General features: G+C 40.6%; 1 long non-coding RNA gene across 1 annotated transcript; it reads left to right on the top strand.

The window, feature by feature from the left end:
• The first annotated feature begins 702 nt into the window (after nt 1–702).
• Nucleotides 703–13,900, top strand: LOC139082044 (uncharacterized). Its single transcript, XR_011537713.1, has 2 exons — nt 703–823; nt 13,696–13,900. It is a non-coding gene; the product is annotated as an uncharacterized lncRNA (long non-coding RNA).
• Nucleotides 13,901–15,355: the final 1,455 nt, after the last annotated feature.

Genomic DNA, 15,355 nt, shown 5'->3' with positions numbered 1-15,355 from the left:
GAGTGAGAACCTCGGCACTGGGAGAAAATGAGGAGGGGTACGGGAACCAAAGTTGGGCAGGGGAAAGATAGGTAAAGCAGATCCTGTAAGGTTGGAGACAATTGTGAATTCACCCCGCTGGGAGCCGGCAGGGCTGCCGGAGAGGAAACTGACCAGAGGGAACAATTTTCCATTCTCTGCTTTGCAGAGCTAATATTTGTAGTAAGTGCACAGACACTGAGACTTTGCACTAAATCCCACCCAATTCCAGAAGGGCACGCACTTAGTCCTCCTGAGGCTACAAGAGTTAAAATGTGCCATTGTCTGTTTTCAACGTTTGAGCAAGCAGAGGACGCACACACAGCCCCGCTGGGTTCAGACTCTCCCAGCTGCGGTCATTAAGCAATGCTTCCCTCTGAGCTCAGGGTCTCCTTCTCCACCCGTGTCTTCTCAAAGCTGCCCCTCTGTCTTCACCTTTGTCTCTCCTTTTCTTCTGGACTCAGCCCTTTTCTCAGTTACAAATAAGATTCAAAGCTCATTTGCCCAAACTCTGGATTTATAGGAAGCAGAGGTAATCTTGACCTGTGTGTAAAAGCACACACAACCAAGCTCTTCAAACACGCAGCGGGCTCGGGGAAGGAAAGCGCAGTTACTGTGGTACACCTGCGAGACCCACCCCCACCTCCCTTCCCGTCACACGTCTGTCTCCAGAAAAAATGAACCATTAAAGGCCACACCACGCCTGGCTGACGCTTGGCCTGTGAATAGGCAAAGAAAAGTATCAGCTCCTGGCGGCCCTGAGGCCTATTCACCGACTCACCAGTGAACCCAACAGGAAACACCGGTGAGCCTTTCTGCCTCGAGAGCATACCAGGCAGGTCTGGCATGGGTCAGGAAGGGGGTCTCTCAAGCTTTCCAAGGGGGTTCTCAAGACAGAATGCCATCAGCAGGCACCGGGGGAAAGCCATGCGATCTGAGTGTGTTGGAGGGAGCAGAGGCAAGAGGCCCAGGGGCACCTGGTCAGATGCGTTTGTTTTTTTGTGTGGTGTGTATTTATCTGTTTTTTCTTGAGAGGCTGACCATCCCCGTTGATGTCTGATTGTTGGAGTGGGAAGCTGAACCGGGAAATACAGAAGCTATAATGTCACCCAATTGTGAGAAAGAGAAACAGAGAGAAAATGAACCAGAGAGAGGAAGTGGGAAAGGAAGGCTTGCCTGTGTGGCTTGGCCTGGGAAGAATCTCATCCTTTCTTCCTGTTCCCAAAGGTCTGAGAGCCTCTTGCATATCCTCCGTCACACACTGGCTAGTGCTTTCCCTCCCCTCTCTCCCCACCTCCCTTCTCCCGCAGTCTGATATTCAGCGCGATCCCCACCGACCTTCTATGCCTCCAGCCCTGCGGCTCCTGGACCTCCCGGCCTTCCTCCTGGGCTCCCTCAGTGCATCTCCCTCTCTGCCCTCACAGAGGGGTCACCAGGAGGGCCAGGAGGGGACTCACCCACGGTGGGAGCGATGTCCCAGTGGCTCCTCACACCGGCGCGAGGCAAACTCTCAGGGACAGTCTTAGTTCCTCAGTCCCCGGGATTCCAGGCTGTTCTCAGCGGGTGGGAGGGATGCTTGTGAGCTGCGTCTCCCAGCTCCCTCAGAGCTCCCAGCTTTCCCCTCGGAATTAGATAACAGGAAAAATAGATAAGAGAAGTGGTTCATTAATTCAGCAAGCCCTTTTTTTTGGTATGTGTACAAGTGGAAGGAAGCCCTGCTAGGGAATGCAGCCCTGTTGGACATTTTTAAAAAAAATCAACATTCACAAGCTTCCAGAGATCCGTCTGAAAGGTCACTCAGAAGGGCCTGAGGTTGACAGGAAACAAACCTAAGGAGTCATTGCTCATGGGGAGAAACGCTGACTTCACGGCGTCTTTGCCCCAAGTCTCAGGCACTAGACCTGCCTTTCTGATGAGTGAGAATGCCTGCTCTGTGGTATTTGTTTAGGTTGTGCAAGCGTCCTCTGAGGGTAGAAATAATAGTAATGGCAGTACTACTCTTCCTAGTATGGCAATAAAAAATAACTGATTTTCAAAGCACTTGCTCGTGTAGCATTTTCTGGGCTTCTCACCAGAGGAGCAGCAGGCAGATTATATAATAATAAGATATAATGGAGACAATTGAGCTCAGAGAGGTTAGGAACGTGCCTGTGGTCCAGTCACACAGCAAGGAAGGGTTGGAGCCATGTTGGGTTCCAGATCAACTGATTCCTAATCCAGGAATAAAGAAATCAATGGATTCTTAGAATTGGAAGAGACCTCAAATTCCAATCTCCTGCCCGGAGCAGGAATCCCCTGCCAGGTGATTATCCATACCCTGTTTGAATACTCCCGGTGATAGGGAGCCCATCCTTCTACATGGCATGGATGTACAGCTCTACTGGCCGCCACGATTCCCTGCCCCCCACATGACCCAGGGTTGCGGGGCCGTGCCAGGCACACAGAAAGAAACAGGGAGCGGCAGCTGTGGCGTGATTTGAGGAGCCGGGAGAAGCAGATGACTCTTGACAGGCCTGCTGAGGAATTCTCTCTTCTCATGCCTAGCACTGTTAGGGTAAGTCTTGCCTGTGGAGTCAGCATCTCCCCAAGGCAGTTCTTAATAATAAGAATAAACACAATGCTTTGATGTTTTAACCTATCTCCCACTTCCCAGTCTACCGGAATCCTTACAACAGTCTCTGCAAGGGGAGGAGACAAAGTACAAATTATTACTTATTTCCAAACATAGACCAGGAAACTGAAACAGAAGAGGTGAGTGATTACCAGAAATCAAAGAGCAAACGTATGGTGGCACAGGAACTAGAGAGATGAAGGCCTGGGAAAAAGGGGAAAACATTCGGGAAAAATGAGTATTTTTCCTTTCCAAGAATTTTTAGTTATGAATATTTTTGTAAGTGATGAATAAGGTGTCTATTATTGTTATCTGTCTTTGCACTCTTCCTCTGCCAAATAAATTGCAGAAACTATGTCACAGGAAGATTTTAGTGTAAAACTCCCCGTGGTGTCAGATCATTAAAATTCCTGAAGAGTGAGCTGAACAGTACAAGACATCGGTGCAGAAGCACGGGCCACGCCTTCGTTCTCCAGAGGGGTCTGTTGTTTTCGCCAGAGGACTGGCTTGTTCCCATGTAGCTTCCCTTTATGGAGTTTTAAAAAACTATTATGGTAAAATAGGTAAAACATAAAATTTACCGTCTTAATCATTTTTAAATGTACAGTTCAGTGGCGCTAAGTACATTCACATTGCTGTGCAGCCATTGCCACAATCCATTGCTAGCACTTTTTTCATCTTCCCAACTGAAACTCTGTCCCCGTGAAGCAACAACTCCCCATTTTTCCTCCCCTCAGCCCCTGGCACCCACCATTCTATTTTCTGCCTCTGTGATTTTGACTATTCTAAGTACCCCATATAAGAGGAATCATATAGTATTTGTCCTTTTGTGACTGGCTTATTTCACTTAGCATAATGTCCTCAAGGTTCATCCATGTTGTAGCATGTGTCAGAATCTCCTTCCTTTTTATGGCTGAATAATATTCCATTGTACGTGTATACCACTTTTGTTTACCATTCATCTGTGGATGGACATTTTGGTTATTGTGAGTAATGCTGCTGTGAACATAGGTGTGCAAATATCTACTCTAGTTCCTGCTTTCAGTTCTTTTGGGTATATACCTAGAAGTGGAATTGCTGGGTCATATAGACCAGTCTATGTTTAATTTTTTGAGGAACCACCATACTGTTTTCTACCCCTTATGGAGTTTTGATCTAAAATTTGGACAGGAGGTCTCCATCATTCTAAGTAACAAAGAACTGGAAGCAGCAACATCCACTTATCCCAACTGGGGTTCTATAGGAACAGATTGCCCTGCCTGCTAGAAGTGTTGTAAACGAGAATGATTTTTTGATAGGGAAGAAGGTGGAAGATGAGGTTCTCTTGGAAATTACATTGGTGTAGAGAGATCACTCACTTCTTTATTATAAGATCAAGGCGATAACTCCTGGCATCAAGGTGCGGTAACCAGAGCACCTGTGTTCAAATTTCAGCTCGGACATCTTGCCTCAGTCTTCTACACGTGACCACAAGAATCTGGGGGTCTCACAGCATCACTGTTGGGGCCAGCAATGTCAAGGGAAGAAACACAAGTCATAGGTAGCACATTTTGTGTTCAGAAATTGAAATGTTAAAAATAATCATGGGAACATTAAGAAACTTCACATATTTCCATTTCTCCATATATTTATGAAATTTTTTGTGAGGTAGAGGGAAGCCCGTTTTCATCTTCTGTGGTCTCAAACTTTCCAGATCTTTTACATATTTTGGGGAACCTGAAACTCTGCTGTCCTGAGGCCTAGTTTGGGGCTCTGCGGATCCAGCCCAGGCCAGTGCCAGTCTTTCCTGGGAGGGATGGGAGCCCTCGGCCCCTCACTGCCCAGGGCATCCAGGTGCACTTTGGGTGTAGTTGGCAAAGCCACCTGCCAGCTACACCTTAGTGTGCTTGTCAGCAAAGGCTGGTTGTTGTATATGCTCCACGCTTCTTCCATTTACTCGGAGGGTATGCCCCCGAGATCATGAGGACGATGTAAGCACTGATAAAATCAGCCGGAACTCTCTAAAATTCACTCAAAATCCACGCCAGGGAGAGGGCCAGAGAGAGACTTTGTAGGACCACCTGTTTTAGGTCTGCGCTCCCTGCTCTTTAAGCAGATGTACACACACACACGCACACTTTTTATTGGTTTTTATTATCGAAGTGTTACATATTCACCGCTAAAATTCGAAGTACTGTAGAAAGTAGAAAGTGACACTCTTTCTCACCACCTGCCCCTCCCTCACCAGATAATTCTTAAACTCTGACTTTCTATCTGAAGACTGTCCTTTTTCTGGGATGTTTGACGTTAACATGTGATTAAGAGTCTATCCTCAGAAATTGCATTTCTTCCTCTTGTGTAGGCAAATTAATTAACATCTTTAAGTGTCAATTTTCAAATCTGTAAAATGGGCATTATAATAGTTCTTATCTTATAGGGTTACCGTGAAGCTTAAATGAGACGGGAATCACTAAGTGTGATGCTTGTTACTAAAAGAAATAAGTAAAGCTATTATTAATACTATTAGCCGTGGGCCGAATAGCAGCCTGGTGTTCAGTCCAGTGATCCTACCTATGTTACCCCTGTCCAGGGCAGGAAATCTGTGGGCAGCTGTCGGATATGTTGGCCAGAGGTCCACAAACCCCTCCAGACCCAGGAGCTCATGGCTGTGCCATTCTTGGCAGGCAGCTCCTCCCATTCTGGTGACATTACTGCTTGTAAGAGCATGCCCTTGGGACCAGGAGGCCCTAAGGTGACTAACTCCTGGTGAGGGTGAGCACTTTCTTTGGGCCTGAGTCTCCAGAAGAGCTCGTTGATTCTAGAATTACCTGAAGTCCTTGTGGCTTGGGCAGAGGTGAGGACAATTTGAAAACAAGTGGCCTGCTGGGCCAGATTCTGACTTAACTCTGCGTTTCAGCCTTGTTCTGACCTTTCTCTCTCCTCCAGCCTGTCAGGCTTCAATTTTTTAAAAACATTGGAATATAATTCACTCTTTTAAAATGTACAGTTCAGTGGTTTTTAGTATATTCACAAGACTGTGCAACCATCAGCACTATCTAAATCCAGAATATTTCCGTCACTTGGGCTGCAATGTGATTTGATTCCATAGATGTTGTCCTTGGGGTCTTGTTAGTCTAACTCGGTTCTAGCTTGATCTTCTGGGTCTGCACCTCCAACTTGGTCACACTTGCTCCTCTTGTTCTGCGCATTGACCTGGTGAATCAGGACTGTCCCTCTGAACGGCGACTGTTGTTCGAGTTATCATTGGGGACCAGGACTACATTGAGCATTGGTGTGCATTTTCTCATATCCTTTTATCTAATTTCACAGAAGGGCTCTGAACTCAGGTCTTTTAGCTTCAACCCTGACATTCGTCTCGCTGTGCCAGCTGGCTTGGAACGCTCGTTGTGCCTCTCCTCAGGTTCCGGATATGCTCCTCATGCTCTCTGCTAAATAATGCCAACAGCCAGTTGTGTAGAGTTTACCACGTGTTCAAAGCTGTGCTCCCTTTTGACCCTCCTGTTAACCTTGTGTGTCCAAGAGGCAAAATACTCTCCCTCTTTGAAAGTGCTTCTGGGAGTCTCCCCACGCTAGATTCCTGGCCCTCCAGTCACTTCAGGGACCAGTTCAGGATTTCATTCTTCACACTTTGCTAACGTCCTGTTGAGATCAATGTCTTTTCATAAACTAGAGGTTCAATGTGTGCATATTTGCATCTCCTATCTCTTGATATTTGTATATAAATTGTGCGTTTGGGTCTGTCTTGTTTCTTCTTTTGGAACACAAGGTTTGCAGGGTCAGGGATCATGTGGCAATTTCCCTTTTAAGAGTGGAGAGGACTTTTTTGGAGGGCTGGTCCCAGCACTTGGCCTCTCTCCTACCTTCTTCAAGTGGAGGAATCTCTTTCCTTTGGTACATCTGTTCCTCATGGCTTATTGGAACAAGGGTCCCAAGTTGTCCAATTTGAAGATGCACTCGGAATTTTCCTGAGACTTTCCAGCTGGGGCTAATGATGAAAAAGCCCTCTGTCTATTGGGGTTCCAAAGTCTGTAGGATGTGCGTCTTCAGGCTTCACACGTGGGAGAGAGCCTGCTGGGTAATGAGGACCCTGATGACATATTTTGACCCTCTAAGGTCAATTAAGCCTTTATTCAGCCAATCTGAATTATTTTAGACACTTCCAATGAAAGAGTAGTAACACAGGGCTGCACACACTGATTGGCCCCTATAAATGAGGAGACTGTGGACTTGAATAAACTGATTCTCCTCTCTTCTTACAGTTTGACAATTTATATCAAATTCTAAATAATCAAGCCTTCCTTTGATATCACGTGTTTTAAAAGGAAGAAGGTGCAATTACTGTTCTCATCCCTGACCATCATCCATATGTCATTAAAATGTGAGGAAAAGACTGACAACAGCCGAATTATCTCCCTTTACAGGCTTTACTCATAGGAAAGTCCCTTGGCTGCTAATTTACCACGGATTTGCATATATGTGCAAATATATATACATATACACAGGAAGATGCAAAGACAGCACAGAGATTCCATGGACTCTTTACCCAGTTTCTCTCAATGATCACACCTTACATAATTATAGTACAGTATCAAAACCAGGAAATTGGCATGATGCAGTGTGTGTATATAGTTCTATATCATTTTATCGTATATAGATTCATGTAACCACCACTGCAGTCAAAATACGGAACTATTCCTTCACCACAAAGACCCCCTTTGTCCTTTAGAGTCACACCCATCTCTCTCCCTCCCAACATCCCTAATCCCTGGTAACCACCAATTTCCTCCATTTTTGTAATTTAGTTATTTTGAGACTGTTACATAAACAGAATCATACTGTACGTGACCTTGTGAGATTGGCTTTTTAAAAATCAGGATAACTTCCTTGAGATCCATCCAAGTTGTTGCATGCATCTTTAGACCATTTCTTTTCATTGCTGAGTAGAATCCCATGGTACGGAGGCACCACTGTATATTTAACCATTAAGCTATTGAGGGACATTTTTGTTGTTTCCATTTCTTGGCTATTACAAATGAAATTGCTAAAACTAATTGTGTACAGGTTTTTGTGTGGACATACGTTTTCATGTCTCTGGGACAAATGCTCAGGAGTGTGATTACTGGGTCATATGGTAAGTATATGTTTAGTTTTGCGAGAAACTGCCTAACCATCTTCCAGCATGGTGGTACCATTTTACATTCCATCAGCAATGTGTGAGAGATCTAGTTTTTCTGCATCTTTGCCTGCATTTGGTATTGTCATTATTTTTTATTTTAGCTATTCTGATAGGTGTGCAGTGATATTTATCATCCTCTTAATTTGCATTTCCAGGACAGCTAGTGATGTTGAAAATCTTTTCGTATGCTTATTTGCCATTTGTATTTCCTCTTCGGTGAAATGTCTCTTCATGTCTTTTGCCCATTTTCTAAATGAGTTGTTTTTCTCACTGTTGAGCTTTGAGAGTTCTTTATATATTCTAGACATGAATCTTCTGTCAGATATGTAGTTTGCAGGTTTTTTTGTCTCTAACTTATCTTTTAATCTTCTTAAGAAAGTCTTTCACAGAGAGAAATTTTTAATTTTTATGAAGTCCAATTTATTGGTTTTTCTTTTAAGGATCATATTTTTAAAATTTTATTGAGGTCATATTGGTTTATAGCATTGTAACAATTGTAATTTCAGGTGTACATTGTTATGGATCAGTTTCTGTAGAGACTGCATCGTGCTCACCACCAACAGTCTAGTTTTTATCCTTCACCAAACATTATGGATCATACTTTCAGTGTCATGTCTAAAAAAGCTTCACCAGGCCCTGGATTCTCAAGATTTTCTCTTGTGTTTTCTCCTAAAAGTTTTATACCTATACATTTTACATTTAAATCTGTGAGCCATTTTGAGTTAGTTTTGTATAAAGTATGAGTTTGGTTCAAAGTTTATTTATTTGTTTTAAATATAGATATCCATTTTCTCCAGCACCATTTGTTGAAAAGACTGTACTTTCTCCATCGAATTGCTTTTGCACCTTTGTCAAAAATCAGCTGGCTGTACTCGTGTGAGTCCATTTCTGGGTTCTCCATTCTAGTCCATTGATTTTTGCGTCTATTTCTCTGCTAGTCCCATACTACACAGTCTTGGTTATTATAGCTATATGTTAAATCTCGAAATCAGGTAGAGTGATTCCTCCCACTTTACTCTGCTTTTTCAGAATTATTTTAGCTATTCTACTTATTTTACCTTTCTACATAAAGTTTAAAATAATCTTATCTGCAGCTACAAAAAGTCTTACTGAGATTTTCACAGGAATTGCATTAAATCTATATATGAATTTTGGGAGAATTGACATCTTTACTCTGTTGAGTCTCCCAATCCAAGGACATGATATGTCTCTCCATTTATTTAAATCTTCTTTGATTTCTTTCACCAGTGTTTTGTAATTTTTAGTGTACAGTAGTATACATGTTTTGTTAGACTTACTCTTAAATATTTAATTTTCTTGCTCAAGTGTAAGTAGTATTGTACTTTTAATTTCAGTTTCCGCATGTTCATGGCTAGTATACAAAACTGTAGCTGACTGTTGATCTTGTATCCTGTAACCTTGCTGAATGCCAGGTTCTAGAAGTTTTTTTGGTAGATTCCTAGGGGTTTTCTATGTAGATGATCATGTCATCTGCAAATGGGTGTGCTTTTATTCTTCCTTTCTTTAGCCTATTAGTGTACATTGATTGATTTTCAAATATTGAACTATATTTGCATCCCTGGAAAAAAATCTCACAAGTCATGGTGTATAGTTCTTTTTTTTATATTGCTGTTTTCTATTTGCTAATATTTTGTTAAGGATTTTGCATCTATATAAATGAGAGATATTAGCCTGTAGTGTTATTTGGTGTATTTCTCAGTCTTGTTTTGGTATCAGAGTAATACTAGGCTCATAAAATGCATTGGGAAATATTCCCTTCATTTCTATTTTCTGGAAGAGATTGTGTAGAATTGGTCCTATTTCTTCATATTCGTAACATTTGGTAGAATTCTTCAATAAAATCATCTGGACCTGGATATTTCTTTTTTGGAAATTTGAATTACAAATTCAATTTTTTAAAGAGTTATAGCCAATTCAAGTGGCCTATGTCATATTAAGTAAGTTGCGGTAGTTTGCACTTTTTGAGGAACTGGTCCATTTCATTTACGTTGTCAAACTCGCGTGTGTAGAATTGATCATAGTGTTCCCTTGTGATTCTTTGCTGTCTGCAGGGTCTGCAACGATACCTTTGTTTCATTTCTGATCTCGGTAATTTGTATTTTCTCTCTCTTTTAAATTTTTAGTTTTGCTAGAGTTTTGTCAATTTTACTGATCTTTTCAAAGAACCAGCTTTTCGTTTCATTGTTTTTTTCTATTATTTTTCTATTTTTGATTTCATTGATATTTACTCTTGCTTTTATTGTTTCCTTCTTTCTACTTGATTTGGTTTTATTTTGCTCTTATTTTTCTACCTTCTTGAGGTGGGAGCTTAGATTTTTGGTTTGAGACTTTTCCTCTTTTCTAATATAAGCATTTAGTGTCATAAATTTCCTTCTCAGCACTTATTTAGTATGTCCCTCAAATTTTTTTAACGTTGTACTTTTCATTTTCATTCAGTTCAATGTTTTTTTGATTTTCCTTGAGTCTTCCTCTTTGAACTGTGGATTATTTAGAAGTGCGTTGTTTAGTTTCCAAGCATGTAGAGATTTTTCCATTTATTCTTCTTCTATTATTTCTTGTTTGATTTCATTGTGGTGGGAGAACACACTCTGGATGTTGTCAATTCGTTTAAATTTGTTGACGTTTGTCTTATGACCCAGGATGTAGTCTATATTGGTTCCATGGACATTTGAAAAAAATGTGTATTTTGCTGTTGTTGGGTAGAGTGTTGTACAGCTGTTGATTATATCCTCTTGGTTGATGGTGTTCCTATGGTGTTTTTGAATGTATCTCTTTGTACAGCTTTTTTAGTGGATGCATAGATATTACATTATATGTACATAAATCATCACTGTCTACTGGTACCAACATTTTACTAGTTTGAGTGAAATATAGAAAACTTACTTCCCTTTATGTTCCTTTACTCTTTCCACATTGTATCTTACATACATTAAGTAACGTACAATGTCATGTCTATATACATTGAGAACCACATCAGTGTTATAATTGTTGCTTCAACTGCCAAGTATAATTTTAAAAACTCCAGAAGAGAAGGAAGATCTATTGTATTTACCCATATTTTCCTATTTATGTTGTTCTTTCTTCCATCCTGATGTTCTAAAATTCCTTCTTTTACCACTTCTTTTCTGTTTAGAGAACATTTTTTAGCCATTATTTTAAAATAGGTCTTTGGCAACAAATTCTCTTAGTTTTCCTTCATCTGAGATTGCATTGATTTACCCTCATTCCTCACAGATATTTTTGCTGGATATAGAATTCCCAGGAGACAATTTTTTTCCTTTATCACTTAGAAACTGTTATGCCACATTTTTTTGGCCTCCATGGTTTCTCCTGAGAAATCTACTGTCATTCCAATTGTTTCTTCCCCATAGGTGAGCTGTTGTTTTTCTCTCACTACTGTCAAGATTTTTTTTCCTCTGTCTTTGTTTTTCCATAGTTTGACTATGATGAATTTTGTCATGAATTTCTTTAGATTTATCCTGTTTGAGGTTCACTCAGCTTTTCGAATCTCTAAGTTTCTGTCTTTTGCCAAATTTGGAAATTTTCAATCTTTTTGTGGTTGTTGTTGAATACTTTTTCAGCCTTGCCCTCTTCTCCGCTCTTTTCAAGTTCACTGAGTCTTATCTCAGTGCTCTCCATTCTGCTATTGAGCCCATCTACAGAATTTTAAATTTTTGTTACTGTATTTTATAGTCCAAAAATTTCCTGTTGGTTCTTCTTTATCTTCTCTTCTCTTTCCTTGCTAAGAGTTTCTGCTTTTTCATTTGTTTCAAGTGTGTTTGTAATTGCTTGTTGAAGCTTTTCTTTTATGGCTGCTATACAATCTTTGTCAGATAATTCTAACATCTGTGTCATCTTGTTGATTGTCTTTCCTTATCAAGTTGAGTTTTTCCTGGTTCTCAGTATAATGAGTGATTTTCAGTTGAAATCTTGACATTTTCCACACTATATTAAAAGATTGGATTTTACTTAAATCTTTTGTTATAGTAGATTTCTGACACTACTGGGAGTTCAGCCTTCCCACTACTCCTCTACTAATGCTGTCCTGTCTGGATCATCAGAGGTGTCTTGTTACAACTTTCCATGTGGCCTCCACTTACACCACAAGAAGAAGGGTGGCTTTGTTATCAATGTGTGGTGGTGAAAGTCCTGACTCCGTTGGGCTTCCTCTGACACCATCCCAGCAGACAGTATTGTTGCCTCATTACTACTGGGTGAAGTTGTGAGTCCTGGCTTCCTATGTGGTCTTCAGTGACAATGCAGAGTGGAGGCCTCATCAAAAATTTAGACTCTATTGAGGGAGAAAAAAATGGTAGAATAAAAGGAGAAACATAGTGTTGTCTTAGATGGGAAGCTTCAATATTGAAACATACATTGATATTTTTTAGTATTTCACAAATTTACCTTAAAATTTGTTTGAAACAATGAAAGAAGAGTAATCATAGAGAACTTGACCACCAAATATTAAAATATATTATGAAGCTATAATCAAAGCAATGTGGCATTGAAGAAATAATATGTAGACGGATTAATGGAACAGGAATACGTAGTCCAGAAATACACATAGGAATTTACTACATTATAAATGTGGCATTTCAGAAAAAACAGATTACTCAATAAATAGTGTTTGGACAACTGGCTAACCATTTGCAAACAAAGTATAATGAGAAATGTTATCTCATACTGTGTAAATAAATAAATTTTAGTTGGATCAAATATATAATTAAAAAAAAAAGATTGAAAAAAAGCCAGCCCTGATGGCCTCATGGTTAAAGTTCAGTGTGTTCTGCTCCATTGGCCTGGGTTTGGTTCCCGGGCATGGAACCACACCATCCATCTGTCAGTAGCCATGCTGTGGCAGCAGCTCACATAGAAGAACTAGAAGGACTTACAACTAGAATACACAATTGTGCACTGGGGTTTTGGGAGGGAAAAAAAGAGGAAGATTGGAAACACATGTTAGCTCAGGTGAATATTTCCCAGCAAAAAAAAAAAAGAAACCATAACATTTGTAGAAAAAATATACTGAACATTTATGTAATTTTGGGGTAGGAAAGACCATTCTATGCGTGATACTGAAGGTAAAAACTATAAGGAAAACATTTACAGATTTAACTAGATAAAAATTTAAAACTCTGTATGGCAAAAATTACTATGAGACATTGGAAGAAGTTATTTGCAACTTACATGTCAGACAAGAGTCAACATTTTTAATATATAGAAAGTTCTTACAAATCAATAAGAATAAGACAAAGCTCCAGTAGAAAATTAGATGAAGGATATGAAAAGACATTTCCCACAAAAAGGAAATAAAAATTGCCAATTAACCTGAAAAAAGTTAAACTTCACTAATAATCCATGTAAATGCAAATTAAAACATAAATGAGATACCATTTTTGTTAATTGGAGTAACAAAGATGAAAGATGGTCAATGTGGCTGGAGAGCAGAGTAAAGTGGGAGAAGATTGGATCAAGATGAACCTGGAGAGATAAACACGGGCTAGTTCGTGGCTGTATCAGTCACGGTAAGGATTTTGGGTTTTATCTTCAGAAAAATGGGATATCTTTGAAGAGTTTTAATCAAGAGAATTACATGATCAGATAGCTATTTTGGAAAGCTCTCTTCAGCTAAAGTGTGGTGACTATAGAATGTGCAGAAAGAACAGTTATTTATGCATATATCTATGTTATCTATTTGTGTTGGGAAATGTCTGGAAGGAGACACAGTTAATTCCAATATTTTAACAGTGGTTGTTTTTGGTCATGATACACCTGGTGATTTACATTGTTTTCTTTTTCCTAATCCATGCTTTCCAATTTTTCGGCAAAGATTATGTATTACTAACTTATTTTTTTATTTTTAAATCAGGGGTGTGTGGAGATGAAAAAGCACAGGATGCAGAATCAGAAGACCCTGTTTAAGACCTGGTTTCCTCGCTCACCTGCTGTGCTGCTGTTGAAAAAGACACCTAGTTCCTCTGAATCCCTCCTTGTAGGGAAAATGTCTCCGTAAATATAAATAAAATAAAGTTTTCCCATTTAAAAATGGGGATGATAATAAATGCTTAACTTCCAGGATTTTCATGAGGATTATATTCATTGCACAACAGAATTAGAAAGTATTTTATAAACTACAGACTATATAAATGTTAGTTGAGATGATGATGATTAGTGTGACCCACAGTTAAACAATGTGCGGTGGAGATACCTAAGCAGAGATATCTAAGACACCCATGTGATTGATTTCAAAGACTAAATGAAGCACCACTGCCCCTTTCTGACTGAAGGTGTGAAGGAATTGTTTGGAGCCTGTACACTTTGACAAGGGTTTGTTGGATTCTTTGGGAGAAATTGGGTAGTGTCAAGATTAGGACAAATTTTGGAAGTCTCAAAAAAGATTATTTAGGGGCCGGCCCTGTGGCCAGCTGGTCAAGTTCATGTGCTCTGCTTCGGCAGCCCAGGGTTTCGCTGGTTTGGATCCTGGGAAGGGACCTAGCACCACTCATCAGGCCATGCTGAGGTGGCGTCCCCCATAGCACAAGTGGAAGGACCTACAGCTAGAATATACACTGCGTACTGAGGGGCTTTGGGGAGAAAGAAAAAACAGATTATTTGTCATTTGTAGCAAATATGCCTAAGGAAGCTTCCCTGTCTGAGTTGGTGCCACCCATTCTTTAGACTATGCTTTTTGAACAAATAAAATTATCAGACAGAATTATCAAATAATCTGGCCAGTGGAGAGGATAGCATTGCCAGATAAAACTCAGGATACCCGGTTAAATTTGAACTTCAGATAAACATCCCATACAATAGTTGGGCTATACTTGGACTAAAAATATGATTTGTTGTTTAATTCAAATTTAACTGGGTATCCTGTGTTTTTATTTGCTGAAATCTGGCAACTCGAGTGATGGAGAGCCTGTTGCAAGTGTTTTGGGTTCAGCGAATGGGGGTGTGTGTTGATGGGGATGGTGTGTAAATGGGGGGATCCTTATACTCGGGGGCTGGTGCTCGGGGCACCACATCATGAAAGTACCCTGTCCCAGAATTTGGATTAGTACATTATGAGAACACAGAGTTAGGAATAAATGAGCATTATACGAAGATTGTGTTTGAAGTGGGTCATGAAGGATGGTGAACTTCTCAGGAATATTATCCATACACATAACATAATATGTTGGACATAACGCCTGCCTGCTCCACCTACCATCCCCATAATGCTTGTTTTATGATTTGTTTTTCTCCAGTCATTTGCGATCACTGGCTCTCTGACGTCTGAGAGCCTCCCTCCAGCAAGCTGGCCTCTGACTAAGCTGGTGGTGACTGAGTCCACAGGCCAAGGCACTGGGCTGCTCTCGGGTGAAGGGGAAGGAGCTGGACCACGAGGAGCCAGGATGAGTCAGTACTTTTCTGGGAGTAAAGTCTCCCCTTGGGGAGGTGAATGAACTCTGTTCTCACCCTGCTCCACAACTCACATTTTCCTGGTCACTTGGTGGAGAGTGCATCCTCCCAGCTTCAATGGCTTGTTG

The sequence above is a fragment of the Equus przewalskii genome, chromosome 2, assembly GCF_037783145.1.
Source record: "Equus przewalskii isolate Varuska chromosome 2, EquPr2, whole genome shotgun sequence".
NCBI lineage: Eukaryota > Metazoa > Chordata > Mammalia > Perissodactyla > Equidae > Equus > Equus przewalskii.
This window is presented reverse-complemented; position numbering and strand designations above follow the sequence as displayed.